We start from the raw sequence: 10,000 nt of genomic DNA, 5'->3' as shown, positions 1-10,000 counted from the left end.
TATATATATATATATATATATATATATATATATAGGAGTGGCTCTGTGGTAAGTAGCTTGCTTACCAACCACATGGTTCTGGGTTCAAAGCCTTGTCAGTGGATTTGGTAGATGGAAACTGAAAGAAGCCCCTCCTATATATATATATAACTATATATATATATATATATTTGTATATATTTATATATATATATATATATATATATATATATATATACATATATATATATATATACGTATATACGTATATATACATATATATGTCTGTTTGTTCCTCCCCCTCCCCTTCCGTTCGTCCTAACATCGGTTGAGATATAAAGAGAGGGGGGATGGTAGATTAAGGTGTTAGATAGGAGGAGAAGAAGAAGAAAAAAAACAAGCTTATTCTACCCGGAAGTTAAAACTGCCGAGTAGTCACGGAAACTGCCGAAGGTTTGTTTATAGTAAACACGGCGGAATCGCTTCGGTTTTTTCCGTAAACCCCTGCTGTAATTAACGAAGTATTTTAATTAAGGTTTCGTTCCTAATTAGTGGCCCCCTTAAGCAAGGATCTTTATATAATTACCCCAGGATGGTAATTTTAATATCTATTTCTCGGCTGTCACGGAAATAGCCGAAGGTTTGTTTATAGTAAACACGGCAAATCACTTCGGTTCTTTCCGTAAACCGCTGCTGAAATTAACGAAGCATATTTTTCCGGGTTCAATCCCACGTCTTTCCAAATATACCCCCTAGGACCCCTAAATTTAATATCCATTTATAAGCTGTCACGGAGAGATGCGATCTATTTATCAGCTGTTACGGAAATCTCCGAAGTTAATTCTCCGAGTTTTCACGGAAACAAAGTCGGCTGCTTGTTTGAAACTTAACGCAGCCCTTAATTTTGAGTTCGTTCCCACTTTGCGGCACCTTGGGCCAAAGGTCTGTATATATCTACCCGCGAATTAAAAAAAATAAATTTATTTATTAGCTGTGACGGAAACAGAGTCGAATGTTCGTCTGAATTTAATACAGCACACAATTCGAGGTTCGCTCCCAATTCGTGGCTGGCTCCTTGGCCAAGGGTCTGTGTTGTTGTTGGCACTCCGTCGCTTACGACGTCGAGGGTTCCAGTCGATCCGATCAACGGAACAGCCTGCTCGTGAAATTAACGTGCAAGTGGCTGAGCACTCCACAGACACGTGTACCCTTAATGTAGTTCTCGGGGATATTCAGCGTGACACAGTGTGCGATAAGGCTGACCCTTTGAATTACAGGCACAACAGAAACAGGAAGTAAGAGTGAGAGAAAGTTGTGGTGGAAGAGTACAGCAGGGTTCGCCACCATCCCCTGCTGGAGCCTCGTGGAGCTTTAGGTATAAACACTCACAACGCCCGGTCTGGGAATCGAAACCGCGATCCTATGACCGCGAGTCCGCTGCCCTAACCACTGCCCCCCCCCCCCAAGGGTCTGTATATATATATATATATATATATATATATATATATATATATATATATATATATATATATATATATATATATATATATATATATATATATATATATATATATATATATATAAAACCCAGGATTTTAAAAAATATATCTATTTATCAGCTGTTACGGAAATATACGAAGTTATTTGACGAAGATAGCCGAACACGAGGGCGGGGTAGCGGAGTAGTTTTACAGAGAAATAAGTCCTTGGAGCAGGTTTTGTTGGACGAAAAGCGATGTCCAGCGTGGGCGTGGTGAAGCAGGGGAGCGGGAATAACCGAGGGATAGACTGGGGCTTTGTAATTATTAACGAGAAAGGGCTGAGAAGCATGGAGTGATCGCCGTGGTCGATTAGGTCATGCGTGTGTGCGCTACAGAGAGAGATGGAGTGAGAAAGTGAAAGTGAAACTGAAAGTGAAAGTAGAAATCTAACGGCCATCGTAGATCATTGTATATATATATATATATATATATATATATAAAAATATATATGTATATATATGTGTGTATATATACTTACGTGTGTCGTAAAAGCACCGGAAGTGTAGCATGTGGGTAAGGAAATCCTGTTTGGAGAGCCCTACGAAGCAGCGACAGTGGAGGAGGGGAGCGCGGGTTCGTTCTCTGTCGTCGGTGCCAACGTCCGCGCGTGGAATCTCATTATTGTTTTTTTTTTTGAGGGGAGGGGGCAGTTTTTTTTTACGTCCGAACGACGGACGACGTACGGCGACACCAACAACGCTCTCACTCGCTCACTGACGTTAACAAGCTACTTTCCACTTCCTGCCTGCTCTCCAACTCCGACTCACGCCCCCCTCCCCTCCTCCTACATTCACTCACATGCAGATATGGACTCGTCCGTCCGCGAATTAAGAATAATAATTAATTAATTAGAACAATTATTTATCATCATTATTATTATTATCATTATTATTATTAGTATTATTATTATTATTATTATTATTATTATTAAAATTATTATTATTATTATTACCATTATCATTATTATTATTATTATTATTATCATTATTATTATTATTATCATTATTATTATTATTATTATTATTATCATTATTATTATTATTATTATCATTATTATTATTATTATTATTATTATTATTATTATTATCATTATTATTGGTAATTTTTCGGATTAACCCCTGCACGATCTTCACTAAGGTTTTAGGGACACGGTTAGGGTTTTTGGGGGGACCCCCGTGTGGGGGCCTCGCGGAGGTTTTTGGTGTTTGCCCTTTGGTAAACGCTCGTGAAGCTCCGGGACTGGGATTCCAAACTGCGGTCGTAGGACCGCGCGTGGGGGGTGGGGTGGGGATGGCTGCCCTAACCGCTGGGCCTCTGCAGGGATGGGAACCCGCCCCCCCCACCGTCGCTGGCTAGGAATGGGCGAATATATTGCGGGGGCCCTGCGTTGATTTTTTTGAATGGGACGTCGATGGGAACCCCCCACCCGGCTCTCTGCTTCTTTTTTTTTTATAGGGCAGTGGTTTGTCTGCAGGGAATAATAATAATAATAATAATAATAATAATAATAATAATAATAATAATGATATTAATAAAAACGATAATAATAATAATAATAATGATAATGATAATAATAATAATAATAATAATAGACACGACAGAGCTGGGACCTATATACACTGGAAGCTATGCCAGCACTATGGAATAACAACAGAAAAAAGATGGTATAAACACACGCCAGAAAAGGTCACAGAAAACGAGAAAGCAACCATACTCTGGGATATGCCAATACACACAGATAGAGAAATTAAGGCAAATAGACTAGATATAGTTGTCAAAGATCATGAAGGAAAAAAATGCTTTCTAATTGATGTATCAATACCAGCAGATGACAACGTCTCTCTAAAAGAAATGGAAAAACTTTCAAAATACAAAGACCTGGAAATAGAGATAACTCGAATGTGGAATCTAAAAACAGAAACAATTCCTATCATAGTAGGTGCTTTAGGTATAATAAAAAAATATTCAGACAAATACATAACAAAAACACCAGGACTTACAAATATAGATAACATACAGAAAATTGCATTACTGGGCACTGCACACATCCTACGCAAAACACTTTCAATACAGTAAACATAAGAGCACCACAGCAAACCACAGCACATACCCAAGGCGCACAGAGCTGCGCTCGGTAGTGAAGTGAAAGCACGTTATAAAAATAAAACTACTGAACAATAATAATAATAATAATAATAATAATAATAATAATAATAATAATAATAAAATAATAATAATAATAATAATAATAATAATAATATTAATAATAATAATAAAATAATAATAATAATAATAAAAATAATAATAATAAAAATAATAATAATAAAAATAAAAAAAATAAAAAATAAAAAAATAACACTAATGAAATAATAATAATAATAATAATAATAATAATAAAAATAATAATAATAAAATAATAATAATAAAGATAATAATAATAAAATTAATAATAATAAAAAAATATTAAAAAAATTGATAATAATAAAATAATAATAAAAATAATAATAATAAAACAATAATAATAATAATAATAAAAATGATGATAATAATAAAAGTTAAAATAATAAAATATTAATAATAATTAAAAAAATGATAATAAAACAATAATAATAATAATAAAAATGATGATGATAATAAAAGTAATAATAATCAAAATGATAATAATAATATTATAATAAAAATAATAATAATAATAAATATAATAATATTAATAATAATGATAATATTAATATTAATAATAATAATAATAATAATAACAATAATAATAATGACAATAATAATAATAATAATAATAATATTAATAATAATAATAATATTAATAATAATAATAATAAAAACAAAAAAAAAATATTAATAATAATAATAATAATAATATTAATAATAATAATAATAATAATAATATTAATAATAATAATAATATTAATAATAATGATAATCAAAATGATAATAATAATAATATTAATAATAATGATAATAATATTAATAATAATAATAATATTAATAATAATAATAATATTAATAATAATATTAATAATAATAATAATATTAATAATAATAATAATAATAATATTAATAATAATAATAATATTAATAATAATAATAATATTAATAATAATGATAATAATAATAATAATGATAATAATAATATTAATAATAATGATAATAATAATAATAATAATAATAATAATAATAATAAAAATAATGATAAAATAATAATAATAATAATCAAAATAATACTAATAAAATAATAATAACAATAATAATAATAATTTTAATAATAATAATAATAATAATGTCGCTTGCCCCAACAGGTCTTCGCAATTAATATATACACACATATAAAACTTGGGCAAGTATCTTCTACTATAGCCCCGGGCCGACCGAATACTTTTCAGTGGATTTGGTAGATGGAAACTGAAAGAAGCCCCTCGTATATATATATATATATATATATATATATATATATATATATATATATATATATATAGCTTGCTTACCAACCACATGGTGCCGGGTTCAATTCCACTGCGTGGCACCTTGGGCAAGTGTCTTCTACTATAGCCTCGGGCCGACCAAAGCCTTGTGAGTGGATTTGGTAGACGGAAACTGAAAGAAGCCTGTCGTATATATGTGTATATGTATATATATATATATATTACAAACCACATGGTTCTGGGTTCAGTCCCACTGCGTGGCACCTTGGGCAAGTGTCTTCTACTATAGCCATGGGCCAACCAAAGCCTTGTGAGTGGATTTGGTAGACGGAAACTGAATGAAGCCTGTCGTATATATGTGTATATGTATATATATGTATATATATATATATATATTACAAACCACATTGTTCTGGGTTCAGTCCCACTCCGTGGCACCTTGGGCAAGTGTCTTCTACTATAGCCACGGGCCAACCAAAGCCTTGTGAGTTGAGTTGGTAGACGGAAACTGAAAGAAGCCTGTCGCGTGTGTATACATATATATATATATACAGGTGTAGGAGTGGCTGTTTTGCCAACCACATGGTCTCGGGTTCAGTCCCACTGCGTGGCACCTTGGGCAAGTGTCTTCTACTATAACCTCGGGCCGACCAAAGCCTTGTGAGTGGATTTGGCAGAAGGAAACTGAAAGAAGCCCGCCAGTGCCCCTGGACTGGCTTGTGCGGGTGGCACATAAAAGACACCATTTCGAGCGTGCCCGTTTTCGTGCGGGTGACACGTAAAAGCACCCACTACACTCTCTGAGTGGTTGGCGTTAGGAAGGGCATCCAGCTGTAGAAACTCTGCCAAATTAGACTGGAGCCTGGTGTTGCCATCCGGTTTCACCAGTCCTCAGTCAAATCGTCCAACCCATGCTAGCATGGAAAGCGGACGTTAAACGATGATGATGATGATGATGATATATATACATATAGCTTGCTTACCAACCACATGGTTCTGGGTTCAGTCTCACTGCATGGCACCTTGGGCAAGTGTCTTCTACTATAGCCTCGGGCCGACCAGAGCCTTGTGAGTGGAATAGAGGCAGCTGATGAATAATTCCGTTGTCTGTAGTTCATTGTTCTAACGTCCTGTACCCTGATATGCATGTATATACACATGTAGATGAATGTATATACATATATGTGTGTATACATGCGTATATATTTTTTATATTATATATATATATATACATAGTTTGCTTACGAACCACATGCTTCTGTGTTTATTCCCACTGCATGTCACCTTGGGCAAGTTTCTTCTACTATAGCATTGGGCCGACCAAAGCCTTGTGAGTGGATTTGGTAGACGGAAACTGAAAGAAGCCTGTCGTATATATGTATATATAGGTGTAGGAGTGGCTGTTTTGCCAACCACATGGTTCCGGGTTCAGTCCCACTGCGTGGCACCTTGGGCAAGTGTCTTCTGCTATAGCCACGGGCCAACGAAAGCCTTGTGAGTTGATTTGGTAGACGGAAACTGAAAGAAGCCTGTCGCGTGTGTATACATATATATATATATATATATACAGGTGTAGGAGTGGCTGTTTTGCCAACCACATGGTTCCGGGTTCAGTCCCACTGCATGTCACTTTGGGCAAGTGTCTTCTACTATAGCCACGGGCCAACGAAAGCCTTGTGAGTTGATTTGGTAGACGGAAACTGAAAGAAGCCTGTCGCATGTGTATACATATATATATATATACAGGTGTAGGAGTGGCTGTTTTGCCAACCACATGGTTCTGGGTTCAGTCCCACTGCATGTCACCTTGGGCAAGTGTCTTCTACTATAGCATCGGGCCAACCAAAGCCTTGTGAGTGGATTTGGTAGACGGAAACTGAAAGAAGCCCCTCCTATATATATATATATATACATATATATATATATATATATATGTATAGTTGCAGGAGTGGGTGTGTGGTAAATAGCTTGCCCCCCCTCCCCTCGTGTGTTCCTGTTTGTGTGTGTGTGTTTGTGTGCAGGTTAGACGGACTAAAACAACGATGGGGTTACATTTTCACCCTTTCACCGTCCTTTATCGTCTAATAACGTCCCCCACGCGCGAAAACACCGACCGAAACAACGAGGAGGTACAGTTTGACCTTACACAGTCTAGCAACTGCGTGCGTGCGCTCGCGGAAAGGCAGACCCAAAACTAAACGGCGGGTCGTATTTCTACCTAACACCAGCCACTTCCCCTTCTAATGATGTCACCACTACCCGTAACTTGCGCGCGCGCAGCAGGGAAAAAATTCGATACACGGACCAAATCACAAAACAGGTCATATTTCTACCTAATACCGGCACTGCCGTCTAATGAAGTCAACGTTTATGTACCAAAACTAAGCGTGGGCCATATTTCTACCTAACACCGTCTAATGACATCTCCGCCCGCGCGCGCAGGGAGAAAATATTCGACGCACGGCCCAAATCTTAAACCGGGTCATATTTCTTCCTAACACCGGCACTGCCGTCTAAGGACGCCACCGTTCCCGTACCAAAACTAAACGCGGGTCATATTTCCACCTAACACCGTCTAATGACGTCACCGCAGGGAGAAAAATTCGACACACGGACGAAAACTAAACGCGGGTCATATTTCTCCATAACACCGGCAAGTCCCCCCTTCTATAGACGTCACCGTTCCTGTACCAAAACTAAACACAGGTCATATTTGCACCTAACACCGTCTAATAACGTCACCGCAGGGAGAAAAATTCGACACACGAACCAAAACTAAACACGGGTCATATTTCTACCTAACACCGTCTAACAAGGTCATAGTCCCTGTACCGAAACTAAACGCGGGTCATATTCCTACCTAACACCGGCAACTCCCACCTTCTCAAGACGTCACCGCTTCCTGCCTGTAACATAAAAAGAAATTCGACACACAGACCAAATCTTAAAGCGGGTCAGATCTTCCTACTAACACCGGCACTACCGCCAAATGACGTCATGGCTGCGCTGCTTCCCCCTTCCTTCGTCTTTACTGCATCACCGTTCTACAATGGCTGAATACGGCGCTCCATTTCACTAACTGCCCCCAGAAAACCCCTTTTTTCTGGGCCCCGGATGACAGGAAACCCCTAATATCTACCAACTTAGGCCTTAACTAACCCCTTACACCCTAAACGGACTTTTACCGGGGCCATATCCCAAGATGTCGGTCGCCAAACGGCTGAAGGAGTTGGAGACAATCTATCTCAGTGGTGGTGGCCACCCGGAGGCGTTCAGCCTCGAGACGCTCCTCGACGTGTTGGCCGTGCTTTATGACGAGTGCTGCGCGTCCACCATGAGGCGAGAGAGGAATATTTCGAATTTCATCGAATTCGGTGAGTTTATATATGTGTATATATGCTTGTGATATAGATGTCTTTAATTTGCTGCCCTCCTGGGGCCGTGGAGTGGCTGATTTGGGGGTTTATAAGTGTTTTTAAGGAGCTTGGGGTTGGATTTTTGTGTTCCCTGTTCGTTAAACGCTCTTGTGTATATATATGTGTGTATATATGTATATATATATACATTTATATAGATATTTTTATTTTGTTCTCCTCCTGGGGCCGCAGAATGTCTGATTTGCGGAGTTTTAAGTGTTTTTAAGGGGCTTGGGTTCAATTTTTGTGTTCCCTGTTCTTTAAACGCTCTTGTATATATATAAATGTGTATTTATGTGTATATATTGCGTGTGTGTGGGTATTTGTAATTTTGTTCCCCTCCTGGGGCTGAAGAGTGGCTGATTTGGGATTGTCTAAGCGTTTTTAAGGGGCTTGGGGTTAGATTTTTGTGTTCCCTGTTCTTTAAATGCTGTTGTGTATATATATATGTGTGTATATATGTATGTATATATGTATGTATATATGTATCTATGTATATACATATGTATATATCGTTGTTTTGTTCCCCTCCTGGGCCGCGGGGTGTGTGATTTGGTGTTTTTTTATGGAATTATGTGGGGTGGGGTTAGTTTGTATGTCCTCTATTCTTTAAACGGTCTTGTGTGTATATATAGGTGTATATATACGTGTATATATAGGTGTATATATGCTTGTGTGTAGATAGCTTTGATTTGTTCCCCTCCTGGGGCTGTGGTGTGGCTGATTTCCGGTTTATAAGTGTTTTTAAGGGGCTTGGGGTTGGATTTTTGTGTCCCCTGTTCGTTGAACGCTCTTGTGTGTATATTTGTATATACGTATATATATGTGTATATATATGTCTATATGTTTATTCCCCTCCTGGGGCCGCGTGGTGTGTGATTTGGTGTTTTGAAGCATTTTTAAAGGACTTGGTGTTAGTTTGTCTCCCCTGTTCGTTAAAAGCTCTTGTGTGTGTATATTTTTATTTATGTGTTTCAGCCAAGTGGCTGCGGTCATGCTGGTGCACCACCGTGAGCATATATATATGTGTGTATATATATATATATATATAGATATCTTAATTTCTTCCCCTCCTGGGGCCGCTGAGTGTCTGATTTGGGGTTTATAAGTGTTTTTAAGGGGCTTGGGGTTGGATTTTGTGTCCCCTGTTCGTTGAACGCTCTTGTGTGTATATATGCTTCTGTATAGATATCTGTATTTTGCTGCCCTTCTGGGGCGGTGGAGTGGCTGATTTGGGGTTTATAAGCGTTTTTTAAGGGGCTTGGGGCTAGTTTGTGTGTTGCTTATTCGTTAAACGTTCTTGTGTGTATATATATATGTGTATATATGTCTGTATATGTGTATATATATATATATATATATATATATATATATATATATATATATATATATAAATATATATACGTTGGTTTGTTCCCCTCCTGGGGCCGCAGGGTGGTAGATTTAGGGGTTTATAAGCGTTTTTAAGGGGCTTGGGGTAGGATTTTTGTGTTCCCTGTTCGTTAAACGCTCTTGTGTATATATAAATGTGTGTATATATGTGTATATATATGCTTGTGTGTGCATTTCTTCAATTTGTTCCCCTCCTGGGGCCGCGAAGTGGTCAATTCGGGGTTTTATTACGGAATTA

The 10,000-nt window shown here is 37.2% G+C and overlaps 2 protein-coding genes across 2 annotated transcripts in view; one reads left to right on the top strand and one right to left on the bottom strand.

Annotated features, from left to right (window-relative positions):
* Window positions 1–2,294, bottom strand: part of LOC106872218 (uncharacterized) — a 10,917-nt gene extending 8,623 nt beyond the window's left edge. The window contains exon 1 of the mRNA XM_089365392.1: window positions 1,999–2,294. The gene's annotated coding sequence lies outside the window, so the exon portion shown is untranslated. The remainder of the gene's footprint in view (window positions 1–1,998) is intronic.
* Window positions 1–10,000, top strand: part of LOC106880419 (calponin-1) — a 63,146-nt gene that overhangs the window by 25,889 nt on the left and 27,257 nt on the right. The gene's annotated exons all lie outside the window — the stretch shown is intronic.

The sequence above is a fragment of the Octopus bimaculoides genome, chromosome Z (assembly GCF_046866305.1).
Source record: "Octopus bimaculoides isolate indiv1 chromosome Z, ASM4686630v1, whole genome shotgun sequence".
Classification (NCBI taxonomy): domain Eukaryota; kingdom Metazoa; phylum Mollusca; class Cephalopoda; order Octopoda; family Octopodidae; genus Octopus; species Octopus bimaculoides.
The sequence above is the reverse complement of the archived record's forward strand: the minus strand, read 5'-3'. Positions and strand labels throughout refer to the sequence as shown.